We start from the raw sequence: 15390 nt of genomic DNA, 5'->3' as shown, positions 1-15390 counted from the left end.
AGGCATTACTCTGGTGTTTTGTGGCAATCCTACAGACCCAAGCAACTCAAGTCCTGTTAGTTGCCAACAGGATTAATGTGAGGGACTTCCACGAAACCTCTCTGTATACATCCCTCACTGAGCAATATGTCCCTCAACACTTTAGCATGGGATTTTCCTCTTCCTTTTTTTTTTTTATCTCCAACTCCTCTCATTTTTTAAAGCAAAACATTGCAGAAAAGACATTCAAGTAGATAATTAATGCATGGTTCGCTTGGGTTTTTTTGGGGTGGGGGGTAGGAAGTCTCTCTGAGGCAGATATACTAATGCATAGCTGCTTGGTTCAGTCTCTTCCTTGGAAACATTTTTGATTTGTTTGTCTGTTGTTTTGTATAAAACCAGTTTTATTTAGTTTAGTTTTCTTTGTTTATTTTTCCAGTTGCAGAATGCCATGGTTGGGGGTGATCACTGCCCAGAGAGGTCAGAAGTTGTTTGTGGTGTTTTGAATCCCATGTAACTGTACGGGGGGGGGCTGAAATTTTTTTGAAAAGTGCGTGGGCTTGCCAATGCAATTCCACCCTGTCCGTGCTGCTGGACTAAAAATGAAGGTCACGAATATTCTACAGAAACTGCCAATGTCTGGTTGGTTTGCCTCCTGTTGAGTTATCAGGATTCCAACAGGGTTTCACTTTTACAGGACTAGCATGTTTTATAGAACAGGAGGCATTTTTAACGTAATATTTGCAATATTACATTTCACTATTACAATACTGCCTGACACTGGGGACCAAAGCAAAAGTACTAGATGGAAAAGTACAAGCTGCTTCACTTTGAACTAAAGCTGTGTGTGTTGGCACGGGGGAGCATGTAGTTCACATCACCAGTGGGACGTGTTACATATAGATCTCATTAAACCAGGCTGCAGAATTGGCGATGTTTAAATCAGCATTGTAAAATCCTGAAAAAGGGTAAAAATGAGGAAAAAAATTACATTATCAAAATATTGAGTCGTTACTTTGATATGTGTAGAAATCCTTTCTATAGAAATAGATTTTTTTTTTCCCCTGTCCATTTCTGGAAGGCATGCTCTTTATTTTATATATCCACTCTGAGTGGGTAGAGGCTTTTAGGTTTTGGTGGGAGGGGTTTTGAAAGAAGCTATTTTCACACTGCACGTAATAGCATGGTTGGAAGGACAATTACTGCAAATTCTTCCATTTCTGGGTGTGAAAATCCCCAAAGGCCGCAGGAACCGCTATTGCTACCCATGTGGTTTGTCACTTGAGTGTTGGGGTTTTTTTTCATTTATCCAGCCTATCTGTCGTAAGCCATCACTCCTTAGGCAAGTACAGGGAGTTTTGATCTCAGATTGCATGTTTGCACACAGTTTTTGCTTACTATGAACAACTTCAGATGAAATATTACATAATTGTTCAATAATTGTATGCAATTTTAGGACCAATTAATTCCTCTTTGGGTGATTTTAATTACTTTGATGAATATTGAGGCATGGTACAATATGTTCCTCCCATGAGAATGTTTAGCTGTTCTTAAGTCAGAGGCTGTTGGGAATAAAACAAAGCATCTGACAGAATCAGGTTTTCATAAAAAATAAAAAAGCACCCTTCATAAAGACTTTTTAAAGGGAAACTTCAATGTTAGTTGAACATTACTGATCATTTGTGCAGCTGGATAAACACAATTCTTTTACAACTGTGGTAGGCAGAGCATGAGGGTACTGGAAAAAAATGTGACTTGAAGTTGAATTTTCCTTAACTGAGCTTTCTCAAAGCAATGTGGATTAACAGGTCATGAGGTGACTGCATGGGCAAAAAAGATATATAGCAGAGAATGACAGAAATCAAAACTAAGAGGGATGGTGTTTTTTTTTTTTTAAAGCCCACTGTGGTCATCTCCAAATCTTGCCGGTCAAGAACTGTTCCCGGTAGTATAAGCCAGATTTAACCAGAAGATTTACTTGTCACAATCAGTAGCTGTAAGTATCAGTAACTCTGAAAACAAGGGATTATATTTTCTTCTTTCTTCAGATTCTGTTTTGTCTACTGAGTGGGGAGTGGAACGTTACCAGAGCACAGGTACCTCCACCTCTGGTTTACCCGTGGCCTCCACCAGCGGTGACCAAAAGCTGTGGTCACCTAAACCACCCTCTGAAGTCCCGCATGAGGTACCCATGAGTGCATATCTGCAATGTGAAAACCCTGACGGTGGGCAGCACTCAGAGCTGTCATCAGCAATTGGACCTTTAGGACTTCTTCAGGCAAGTGCTGCAAGCACAGTGAGGACAGGCACTCTTTCCCTGCCTGTGCTGTAAAAGTAATACAGATACATGAGTGAGCTCTGTCACCCCACATTTCAGGCCAACACCTTTCACAAGCAATTCAGGATCAGCTGCAAAGCCATGCAACTCAGACTAATGAGAGGAGGTCAGACTTACTGTCTAGTCTTGGAAAAATCAGAATATATAATTTTCTTGGTTTCTTTTTTCTTTTTTTTTTAATCAGGTGTTTTTCTTTAAAATAGATAAGAAACTTTTTTTTGTAAGAAAGCTGGGAATTATTGCCTAAAATCAAGCAATAATATCTAATATTTGTAAGCCTCAGTAGAAGTTATCTGTTGGCCATGTTAATACATTTATCTCATTCTAGCACAGTAAAACATGGAGTTACAATTCCAATGAGTATGAGAAGGGCCTATCTGGAGCAGTTGGTTTTGTACCCTGAAGGGAGAAGTTGAAAAAGGGAAAAAACAGGAGTAAATGATAGTTTCTGTACGATTCACAGACCTGTTTGCCATCAAATCTAGCATTGTGGTGGTGACATGGACTTGTTATAGCTAGAAGCAAAGAATGCAGAAAATAAGGGGTTTTGACCCTAAAGCTTGAAATACTCAAAGTATTTGAGTACGGCGATGATCCAAAGCCCATAAAGGCAGAAGAAAAACAGTCTTTGGCTTCAGTGCGCATTGCATCAGGCCTTCAGATGACTAGCAATCAGCAGACTTCATTCTGTGTAAATCTGTATGAAAGAAGCGTTAGTTTTCCAACGTACAGTCAGATGAGGAGGAATAAGACACTCTGTGTCTTTGCAACTTACCCTTCTGGTCAGCAGACATCCCCGTCACTGAAGGCAATGGAGATGTTCTTGCACAACTGGTGGAAAGGCATCTAGCTGTGCTTTGCAACTGCTGCTTCCCGCTAAGCCATCACCAGAGACGGAATTAGCAGAGACTCCATTGTCACATACCCCAATCTGAACCCTGGGTTATATTTAAACGAGCACAGGAAAGAGTCTGAAGACTCTATGACCCCAGTGAATTGGGGGATCGGTTTTTCTAAACTGGGAGGCGAATGTCGGAAGATCAGATTACAAGTGTCTATCCCCGTGTTTTCACTGTGTGGTGGGTCAGCTGGAGTTCAGGCTCTGCAAATACCACGGAGGTGGTTCCAGAGCAGTAAGCACTTCAGCAGTTCCTAGCACCAGTGGTCTCAACTTGGGAAGGATTTCATAACATGTCGAAAGCCAAAAGCTTCTTTGACTGCTAATTTAATAAAGAAGAGTGAACCACTGGGTAAGTCCCTGGGAGATAGACTAAATCAGGCTAATTTTTTATATAATCCCTTTTTAATGTGGAGAATTAAGGTGACGGCAAGATGACTACGTGTTTAATTCTCCAAATAATTACTGGTGGGTATTGACATTAAAGATGGGAGAGAGCAAGTTAACTTCTGCTTGTTGTTTTCAACACGTGCCAAACTCTTACTTCACACCAGTGAGGAAAGTCTGGAAGTTGCGTGTTTCATATGCATGAAGTAACAGTTGGCACAAATCACTGAGGGGAGAGAAATAAAAAACACTAAAGCCCAGCAACCCAAACTGTCACTTGCTGACAATTTCTTGACACTCTCTCTGCTGAAAAAAAAAAAAGCAGTAGTAAATGAAGGCCTCATGCAGAATATTCCACCTGAGTAAACCCAGGTGTCTGGTCCTCCTCAAGGCAAGTAATCGCTGCTGAGAAGGCAGTGATAGCCTCAGTTTTCCAACCCCCTCCTTTCCCCATCTTGGAAAGCGCCATCATGGGCAGTCCCAGAGTGGAACGAGGGGGGAGCAGTGGAGGATGACAGCGCTTGACTCAAGTTGGTGCTTTCTTCTGCTGCGGCTCTCGGCCATGAAAAAACTGTTCTTCCCCATTGCTAGGAATGGAGGTGCTGGGGCTCTTTGTGGCTAACAGCATCTGCCCTGCTTGGGGCAACTCCACCACGTGGGTCGGTATAATGGGGTTTACGTCCTCCCTTTACCAGCACTGCTAGATTCGCCCCAAAACAGCTGGAGGTAGCTATATCTGCACAACCTGCCTCTAACTCATGTGTCTTCACATAGGCCTGGGATATCTTTAGCCTGTGGGCCATGGGTTGAGTCTCCATCCTTGGAAGTATTTAAAAGACGTGTAGATGAGGCGCTCAGGGACATGGTGTAGTGGGCATGGTGGTGTTGGTTTGATGGTTGGACTCAATGATCTTAGAGGTCTTTTCCAACCTGAATGATTCTATGATTCTATGGCTGCCAGGGCCCTGGAGGTACTCAGGGGCCCTAATGTCCCTGCCCAGCCCCCTGCTCACCCTGCCCATGGCCCAGGACCCCGTGGCAGCCCGCTGGGGCCATCAGTCCCTGCCCACAGCAGGGCCACGCTCCAGCTCCCCACAGCCCTGCCTGGCCATGGGCCCCACCGAGTCGGGCCCACCCACGGGCCCACATCCCATCCCGTCCCCACAGCCCATGCAGCACCCTGGCAATGGCTGTGGGTTACATGAGTTTTCTCACATGTTTTCTGTTTGAGATGATGTCCTGTGCTTACAGGACTTGATGGGCAGCTAAGTCTTCCCTGACACTTATGTAAGAAAATATGCAAGTAAGTATATTTACTGAGAATCAAAACATGTATATGATACATGGGATATAACATACAGAAGTATTATGTATTGTTCCTCTATGATTTCCTCCCACACCACTGTCCTGCGATCTCCCTTTCTTCTCCTTGTTCTCTCTAACTTGATGTCTACAGGGAAAAAGAGGAGCTGAGGATGAAGTCATGCAGCCTGGAAAGCAAGGGATGACACTGGGCAAATTCATATCAAGAGTTAATTTCTGCATGTTTCCTATCAAATCACTCTGGAATCACACAAATAGATACTTTCCTCCTACTTCCTTGATGACTAGAATATTACTTGTAAGCCAAAGTTTGCTTGCTCAAATCACTCCCTTATTTTATTTTTAAAGAAAGAAACTGTTTTTGCAGTTTGACATGTTTCTTGTTTTCAGACCGTGTTGATTTTCTGTGTGGTTCACTCTAGACTTCCTACGACTGACAGCTTATTATCTCGCCTTATGAAAATAATGCATGACTTCTGGGAGCCGTCTATCAAAAGGAGAGAGCACGCCGAGAAGCTGGTACCTTCTCTCTAATTATCTGGGTTGATGGTTGTTCAATGAACCTATTAACTGCCTGAAGTGCCTTGCATCTTTACAGTACAGTACTGCATGGTCTTTCTCTGCAATGTTTAAATGGCAAACGCTACCCCTGTGTAGTGTCCCGGTCTACCTTCACCTCTGGTCTGATGGTTCCCAAATGCAGTTGGCTTCACTCACGTTGGACAGTAGACCGCTTCCTGTGCCTTCAGAAGTAAGGGCTGTAGGTGAATGTTCCCTTCTCCTCTTATCTCCCATCCTCTGACAACTGCCTAGGTTCAAGGTTTATGCCATTCAGTGAAGGACTTAAGCACACACTTAGCTCTAAGCACCTCATTCCTGTCATTTCATTGAACAGGGATGGATTTAAGTGCCTACTCGTAGTTCACGGCTTGCCAGCACTTCAACAATTTCTTTTGCAGTGGCCAGATAAGATAAAAGTTAGGAACCAGCCTTAACAGTCTTACGGCTGGGGGATGGTTTGCTTTCTTGTAGTGATGGGCAACACCATTCAAACCTTTCATCATACTCCTAAGTAGAGATGGACAGGACCCTAGGTCCAGCTGCTTACTGAGGGTGGAGGAAAGGTGCTCCCCAGAAACTTAGGTCTGACCTGCAGAAAAATGGGAGAGGGAAAGATTCTTCCACATTCTCTGGTTGTGGCCCACTGGTAGCACCACGCTCTGCTGGGGCAGGACACCGCAGCAACACAGCAGGGAGTCAAGCCTTCATGCCGTGGCCATAACATCTCAGTTCCCCAGCACGGATCTGGTGGAGGTGGCTGTGGCCTATCTGTTCCAAATTGTACACCACCATCCCCCATCACCCACACCGATCTCTTCCCTGTTGTGCCTCCTCCCAGGGTCAGCTCACCCTTAAGAGTCAAGAGTATATATGTTTAAGGGCAGCTCAGGAAGCGAAAAGAGAGAGGAAAAACATCATTCATTAGGGTCTCACTGAGCTAACAAAGCCTGAGTACCTTGTCCACACTGGGATTAAGTGCTAAGAAAGAACTGATCACAAGAATAAGAGAAAAATAAATAGGCCATATTCATCTGAATGGTAGAAATAATCTTTGCGGGTGGTGCCAAAATGCAATGGGATGTGTTGAAGTGTGGCCAGTGATAGACTCCAGTTTTTCACACCAGTTACAACACAGGTGAGTTCAGAAGCTGTACCTGTCCTGGGAGGAGGGGTTGTAGGGTAGCATGTAGTAATCTATCTCAAACTGAGACTTTTCAGAGAGTTTTTGGCTGGCATTTGGAAATATCCTTGGAAGCTTTACAATCATCTCATTTTGCTCAAATTGGTGTGCATTAGCATTTGTATCTATGGCAATGAAGAAGGAGTTTGGCTTAGGGCTAGTTGCCACTGGCTTCCCAAGGATTAGAAAAGCCAGGCTAATAAATGACCTTGACCAGATGGCAAACCTCAGTCTTGGTCCCCTGTGGCTCTATTCCACGGGGGATTATATCCAGCCAGTTTCCAGCCCAGGCAGCTGCCAGGGAAGAGTGGACCACTATGTCCACCAGAGCTTGGCAGAGCTGTCACCAGCTTTATTTAAAGGCTTTTTCTGAACATAAGATAGAGCATATTCTGTTTTCAGTTACACCAGGTAAAAACAAGACATGAGTTGCTGGCCCTGCTTCAGACATCTGTGCTGCTGCAGCAACAAAAGGAGTCAGAAAACTGCGCTCATCGATAAAGCGTGGAGAAGTTGTTCTGCAAAAAGAATCACCTGGCTTGGGCAGCCCTGTGCCCCTGTTCTGCTCCCCATGCTGCCAGCACAGCTGAGCACCTCTGGGAGTGTGGTCACCCAAAAACTCTGGGCTGCTAGCCTGGCCCTGGCAGGTCTAAGTGGCGTGGCTCTGCAGAGGAGCCCTGTGTCTGTGCTACCTTGTGCTGGCAGCCATGGGCAAGCTGCATTTGTGCTCCTGTGCCACCCTGATTATAAGTGTGGCCATCAGGGGTGACTAAAACTGAGGGCAAAACTGGGGTCCGTTGTCGACGTGGGGCTTTTAAGTTGCGTAAGTAAGGATGGACAAGTTAAGTTGGGGAGGAAGGACACTAGTCAGCCACCTTGGGAATCCTTCTTTCTGAACGTGGATGGTACCTTTTGTGGCACTGCTTTGGATAGCCATGCTGTGCAAACTCCCAGCTCTTTAGAAATCCAGTGGATATCAGACAAAAAAACCCCCACATCATATGTCATTCTGGGTATGTACTTGCTGTGAATGAATACAAAGACCTATTCATCACTCCTAGTGCTCACATAACTGACAGATTAAATCACTCTCTGGCTGTGAAGATGACAGTGGCCCAACAGCTAATGCTGTCTAACAGTTTCCATTAGAAGGCCTTGTTTCTGATTGCTTATAATTTTGCCAGGCTTCAGCTGCTGGAGCTGAAATTTCCCATGCCATATGTTGCCATAAACTGAAGTTTTGTGTGTGGAAGGGCCTAGATGAATAGTCATGGCATTTTCAAGCTCAAATATCACTGAAAAGTCACTTGAACACAAATTTTCAGAGAGTAACTGTACGTTTCTCCTTTCTTGAGGGAGCAGGAAAAATATCTGGTGCTAGATGCTCCTCAGTGGTCGGTGCTCAGGCTGAAGTTGGAGTTGCAGCTCAACAGCCTGAGTACAAGAGGTTCCATGTCCAAGGCTCTCAACTTGGTAAGTATGCTTGACAGTTCTAACCTTTTCCAAAATGACCAATGTCTTTTGAGGCTATACTTTGGTCCCCTGACATACTGAGTCCTGTATTGTTGACAGAAGTTGTTTTAAGTGGACTGAGATTATACTACCAGGGAGCACAATTTGGGAAGATGGCATCTAATGACTTAAGTTTGAGCACATCTTGGGTTTGGGTATGTATGATGGCTTATAGCTCTCCTCTGCCCACCCTTTACCTTCTCCACTGTTGTCCATTTGTTGTATTTCTGACCAGCATTCCCTGTCATATGGGATCAGGACCAGGTTTTCAGATCTCCTTGCTGATCTGAGCATCAGGCTGAAGTTGCTAGTTCCTGGAGATGAGTTAGTTAATTTGGTCCACTGAATCCATTTTTTTTTCTCTGCACTTCCAAACAATACTGGAGAGGTCAACAGGAAGAGCTTTCAGGCTGAACTGAGTTGTCCTCAGGTGAGGTGATTGTGTTGGGAGGCCATTTGGTGACCAGAAATCAGCAGCATCAGCTCAGTTGCACATTGGATGGAAATGTGCTCTCTGATCTGCAGCCCATATAACCCTTTCTCTTTCTCTACAGATATTTTTATTAGAGTGAGCTTTACAAGCCTCTAGAAAGAACCTCTAACTGCTACAGGAATCTGAGAAGGCTTGTGTAAGGTCCCTAGAGGAGTTTTTCCTTAACCATTGTGCAACTCAAAAAATTTCCAGATCTCAGTAAAAACTCTGTGTGTGCTATGTTTTCCCAAACTGGGCATCAATGTGAATTTGAGGAGCTATTGGCTAGGAACTATCTAGAGGCAGACTTTACAACCACCCAGAATATTTTCTTTTAACTACCCAGACTACCAGACCTTCAGATGATTTAGAGCTTGCTCTGACAAACCTGAATTACCATTAAACTATATAGCTTGGGTCCAATTAGTAACATTATGCCAGGAAGACAGTGTTCAGGATGGCCTGCAAAAAATACCTGACCACTTACTGCACTCTGCTTTTACAGTGGGTTTTGCAGTTGTGCTGTATTCTGTAATGGCATTGCCATAGTGTCAGCAGTACCTTAGCTGGTTAATTTAAAGCTGGCTGGGTATGTCAATGCCATGCTGCAATTTTAATAAGGTCTGCGGTAGAGACACATCTGCAGTCAGAAATTGTCATCATTCTGCACTGCCAACATGGTGTAATACTCTGCACAAATCCTCAAGCCAGACCTTAGGAAATGAATCTGGATCCTATAAACATTTTAGTGGGAGGAAGCAAAAATACTTGCATGACCTGCCAGGTCTTTTTGTCTCATAGGTAGGACTTCATATGGAGGAAGTGGTCTTTTCCCTTGGTGGTAATAAAAGCACTTTATATTTTTGCTACAATGGAAATATCATGCATAATATAGATCACACTGAACAGTATTCAGTAAACTGCAGATGTCCTTAAGTTTCCATTATAAACTTGATTTTATTCCTATTCCTCACTTTGCCAAAATTAGCCCTATACACCTACAACTTCACAGGCATAATCTTATTCTGGGACAGATTTTTTGGAAGAGTTGAAGGAAACTGGTCAAGGTGTTTAAGAGAGATGATGGCTAAAACAAATGAGATCATCTGCTTGGAGAGTTTCCTAAAGACTTTTTGGCTTGTCATATCCTGAAAATTCATCTGCCTAGAGATTCAAAAAATATTTCAAATCTGTTGGTCTTGGCTAGAAATGGTGCCTTTGAATAGTTTTAGGCTGTCTGGTGACAGAATTATTTGGTTCCTGAAAGTGGTTCCTGCCTAATTGTGTACGTATATGTGTTATGTGTTCTTTGGAGATCTTAACTCAATTAGTCAGTGCCAATGTGCTCATAAATTTATGGTGGCATATGTAAGGTTTCTAAACAACTCTGTGTGTATCCTAAACAGACATGTTCCTTCTCTGAGACTAGTCCTATCTGCTGTCTAAAATCCTCACCGGTGTGTTTCCTGACTCCCACTGCAATCCATGCTGAGGCTGACAGCATGGCTTTACAGTACCTTCTGCACAGTCCCTGGAGATCTCTCCCAAAGGGAACAGCATTCAAATCTCAATCTACTCATCCCAGTGCTCTTTCCTGGGTCCAAAAAATCATACCTGCCATGATTTGTGCCAGTACGTCAGTCTCTGATGGCTGCGAGCCACACATGATGAGACTTAAGTCAATATTATTTTTCAGCATATAGGTTTTGTGGCTTATTTCTGGTTTTATGACTAAATAAGTTCTGAGGCATAATGTTACTATTCTTAAAGAGGATTTATTTCAAAATATGTGCTTAGGGCTTTCTCATAATTGGGTCATTTTTACAGATGGTTCTTGAAGTGTGACCAAAACCAGAGGCAAACAGATTCATTAGACAATTTTCAGTGTCTCTCACTTGAAATAAGAAGAATGGGACATCTGGAAACAGTATAGTTGTGCTATACCACTGTATTAATGCGGTCTCCTGGGATCACTACTTACCCACTGCATCATCCCCTTAGCTTGTACTGAAGGTTATGGCGTAGCAATGTCAACAGTAAAGTCTGCCCAGCGTGTACCATTGACCATGGGGCATTGCTCATGTCCCATGAAACCTTGTTTTTAGTTAATAGTGTTGTCAGACTTTAACATTTAAGCCTTGATCTTTCTGAGCTCCTGACTTCAGTTGGTTTTGTTGTTGTTGAAGTCAAGTCCCTGATCTACAAATGGCTGGAGCCTGTGTGTGTATTTGGGAGAAGTACGACACTATGCTTTCTCTGTTTATTATTCCATCGGCATCTGTTCTTGGCCACTATTTGAAGCAAGCTGTTGGGCTAGATGGACCTTTGTTTTGACTTAGTGTGGATGCTTTTACACTATATTCTCAGTGTCAACAAAAATAGTTGACTATTTGCTGAAAACAGGGCTAGGAATTCACTTCGTCATTTTAAAGACTCTTAACAGTCTTTTTACTGTTGTTTTTTTTTGTGAAGAAGCTTTGGTATCTCTGTGCTCCGGAGCTAGGACTTGAATCCTAAGCCGAAGCATTATCCTGGAGTCAGGGATATGCTTTTTTTCCCCATTCTGGTTCAAAGTGTTCACTTCTGGCTCTTGACAATCACATTTTGAACGTGCTTACTAGAAGCTTGGTAGGGTTTTGCTGTTGACAGTGAGCATATCCTGACAGGACTGAGCAGGACATTGCTGGTTGCAGACTGCTCTGCCACACAGCCCAGGAACTGAACGCAGGAGGACTGTCCAAATGGCTGTTGTCCTCTGGGACTGAAGAACCGCCTGACTGGAAGGCAGAAATGACGAACAAGTTTTCAGGTGTTTTCAAGTGGGAAAATGGGTTATGATGGTAAGAAGATGAGATGCAAAACTGACATCTAGATGGATTAGGGGAAAACTGGAATATGGCTGGCTCAGTAAGAGTCTACAGAGACGATAAGGAGAAGACGAAAGGCTTACAGCAGGGAGAGAGGAGGATGGAATGTGATCTTGGAGAAGACTTCTCTGAGACCTGGAGCTGAGCACAGGCTTCCCGTGTTCAGTTCCTGTGTTCAGCTTTCAGCTGTGGAAGCCACTGTAAGGGACTTATCCTCCTGATACAAGTCCACACAGATGGTGACACTCAGACTCACTGAGAGACAGGCTTTCACCAGAGGGGATGTGGAGAAATCATTAACTCCACCTTTCTATCCTAAATCAAGCTACAATCACGTCACCCCATGCTACAGTATCTTATCATTGATACTGAAGTTTTGTCGAATGTCTAATCTAAATCTCCCAAACTGTTGGGTTTATGCTTCTTTATGTTTTATTCTTCCTGATCTTTCCACCAAGAACATATTTCCTTATTCTTTGCAACAGCTTTTTAGTTGAAGACTGTTAACCTTCTTTCTCAGTTTTTACTTCTTCAGCACCCCCCCACCTCCGCCCCATTTCTTGCAATCTTCCCTCGTGTTTTCTGGACCTCTGTCCATTTTTGCTGATCTTCTCTAGCCTCTTGCCAACTAGTTCCTATCTTTCTTGAAATGCAGTGCACTAAACAAGATATGGTCTTCCAGGTGAGTCTTTAACAGTGAGGATCAGCCCACATGGACTCTTTCAGTGGTCTTTAAGACTACTTCAGACATCCCAATATGAGGGCTTTGCCATTCATGTTCAGCTTGTTCCACAATAGTCCCTCGATTTTTCTCTTGTGAACTGGTACCTAGACAGTTATGCAAGTACAGATGAGTATTTCTGTGTAAGCATGGTATTTTGCACTATTGCATTCCATCCATTTTAGATGACTTCTCTAAATATATCAAGGTAATTTAAAATTCAGAGCTTTTAGGATCTATAACATCTGCAGTCCTTCCTTGCTCCATCTGCAAGTTTAACAATCATACTTCATATTTCATCTTCTATGCCTTCAATGAAAACATCAAATAAAACTTGATATGGGACCAAGGCCCACACAATTCCTTGCAAAACATGTGTATTTTGATAGCTTACAAGGAATTACCCCATGGATACAATTATCCAACCAGACTTGACCTCCTGCCCCTTCCCACAGCAGTTTCATTTAGATCACAGTTCACTAGCCTGTTCATGAGGATATTATAGGAAGTTCTGGTAAAGGCCTTGCAAAATATTAAATAAAATAAATAAATTCAAGCTATATGACATCTGCGGCCATTACTTCACCCTCCCTTTAAGACTCCTAGAGTGAAGTTACCAGGCTCAGGCAACTGTAAAACATCTAACTTAATTGGTTACTCTCTAAACAGGTTTTGCATATTTTAGGCTGAAATTTTACCCCTTTTTCCTGGTAATAATTACACTGTCTGTTGGCTGTTGACCTTTTTAGTAAAGATTGATGGAAAAGGGCAAAAAAAAGGACATTAAACTCTTTGGCTTCCTTAACATCCTTTGCTCATAGCACCTCCCCATCTTTGAGTAGCTGCCCAAACTTCCCTTTGTTTTTCTCTTACAACCTTACCTGTGAAATTTTACTTTTCATAAGTTTTGCTAGTTGCACATTGTGCATGTTGTCTTTACTAACTGTATACACCGCTCCAACCCCCCCATAAATAGAGTATTGTGCTGGGTTCCCAACCAGCTGACCTTGTTTCTATTTTACAGATATATCTCTCTTATGCTTGCAGTCAATTAAAAGATTGTGAATTAGCTGGCTTCTGCTGAATTTCCTTACGTTCCTCTACACTGGCATAGGTTGCACTTGGTTTCTTATTAGCAATTCTTGAAGGAACTGCCAGCTCTCCATAGTTTGTTTTTCCCTTAGATTTGCCTCTTATGAGATCTTCCTTACCCATTCTCTGAGTTTATTGACATCTGCCTTTTTGAAATCTAGTGCTGTCAGTCACTCATTTGGATCAAGTGGCAGAAGTTGACACTATGATGTTCACTGTAGTACTGATTTCTTGTAAAATGTCGTATTTGGTAGTAGATTGAATCATGTGTTACACTGCCCTCTACCTACATGTAAAACTGCTGCTCAGCTTAGGAAGGTAGTGACAATTGCAGTATGTATTAGCCCTTAAGATTTAGGATGCTATTCAGAATTTAGCATGAAGAATGTGAAGAAAAATGTAAAACTTCAGAGAAACCTTCTATACGGCATTAATAACTGCCCTTATAATGGATCTCATTCAACATGGACAGAGGATCTGCGCTGATGAAACGTTTAGAACACAAATTCTTTGTAATAATAAATAATGCAGTCCAAGGTATGTGATGATCCTTGCTCTAATTTGTTTACTAAAAATCTTAGTTTAAAAGTACTAATGTACTTTTAGAACATTATGCAGCTGTTTCATGGTGCAACGGGCAGACAGTGAGACCGTAATGGGGGAGAGGAAGAAAAAAGCAGTAAACTTTACCTTAAGCCAAAACGGCTGACCAGAACACACTGGACCTATGCCTTGTAAGAACACTGGCAGAAACTCTTACTGACATCTCATGCAAAACCAGTAAGACTTCAGGTCCTACTAAAACCCTCTAATATTCTTTAATGTTGATTGAGACCACCACATGAGGTGGTCTACAATGTTGATTGTAGATACCTCATGGACCCTCTCATAGGTCAACTAGAGATGGTCAAGAAGTCAGGCCAAGTCTGGTGCTTACATTAGAAGAGCCTTCCTGTTTGTTACACAATTATTTTTACTGACAATATTACAATGCGAGTTTCTTTACTATCACTGCCAGTTGATTTGGATTCCCTAAACAATGAAAATTAATTACTAGTAACCAGTCCCAACTATGATCAATTTTTATGACAGGTGTAAACTAATAAAAACATGGGCATCACACTGGCGATGTGGTGTTGGAAGACAGCAGAGCAAGCCCTGACGATAATCAGTGTAGTGGTGATGGTTTAGAGAAATCCGGGTTATTGAATCACTCCAAGTTACATACTGCAGGGAATGAATGTGCAGTGTCACTACGCTATCTAGTGGCTGTATCGATTACATCATCATTCCTGTTTTTACTGTTTTCCTGCTTGTGAATTGTAGTATTAAAAAATACTTTACACGAAATCAGGATTTGTAAGTCTGTAACCATTCCTTAATGAAGGTAAGACATTTTGAGGTCATGGGTGATCAATAAAAAAAAGGTAGTAAAGTCTGCGTGAATATGCAGACAAAACCGTTGCTGGGAAGTTCTAGGCAGTCATTCTTGTCATTAACAGCATTCTGACAGGCACCAGACAAGATTTTCTCCTTCATATACAGACTATATTCTAGATCGACTAATAAAAAACAGTTTAGGAGTGCTTCAAGAACAAGTTTAAGTATTTTCTTTAGCTGCTAGATCATGCAGTATTTTGTGAGGTAAAAGCAGCTAATTTAGATACTTTAAACTGGGTGCATAGTATACAGTAATGCAAGGCCAGATGTGTTCTCCTCTAATGGGGAAAACTAATCCCCATCCCTTGAGATCATAGACTAGGAAGAGGTGAAGATCACACACAACAGCATTCTGCCGGTTTTCTGTTTCTGCCAGGGATGTGATTGACCTTCAGTAAATAATGCACCCCTTCTGCTTTGTTATTTATATTATCTGTGAAATGGAAATAGTACTGTTCTACAGAAGCTAAAACAGCTTTGTAGTTGATGTGTACTTCTGTTGTAAAGGCCATATTTTCTGTATTATATATAGGAAACAGAAAATACTGTATGTATATATGACCTGTACCAGCATATTTAGAGTACTGAATGAGCTACAACTATTACTTCTAGTACACAAA

General features: G+C 42.3%; 1 long non-coding RNA gene across 1 annotated transcript; it reads right to left on the bottom strand.

Moving 5' to 3' along the window:
• Positions 1-2295: 2295 nt before the first annotated feature.
• On the bottom strand, positions 2296-6074 carry LOC142080814 (uncharacterized). The gene is made up of 3 exons (XR_012673126.1): positions 6034-6074; positions 2783-2832; positions 2296-2305 (listed from the first exon to the last, which is right to left on the bottom strand). It is a non-coding gene; the product is annotated as an uncharacterized LOC142080814 (long non-coding RNA).
• Between the last annotated feature and the right edge of the window lie 9316 nt (positions 6075-15390).

Source organism: Calonectris borealis, chromosome 3, assembly GCF_964195595.1.
Source record: "Calonectris borealis chromosome 3, bCalBor7.hap1.2, whole genome shotgun sequence".
Taxonomy (NCBI): domain Eukaryota; kingdom Metazoa; phylum Chordata; class Aves; order Procellariiformes; family Procellariidae; genus Calonectris; species Calonectris borealis.
Note: the sequence above shows the minus strand (reverse complement) of the source record. Positions and strands in the feature narration are given on the sequence as shown.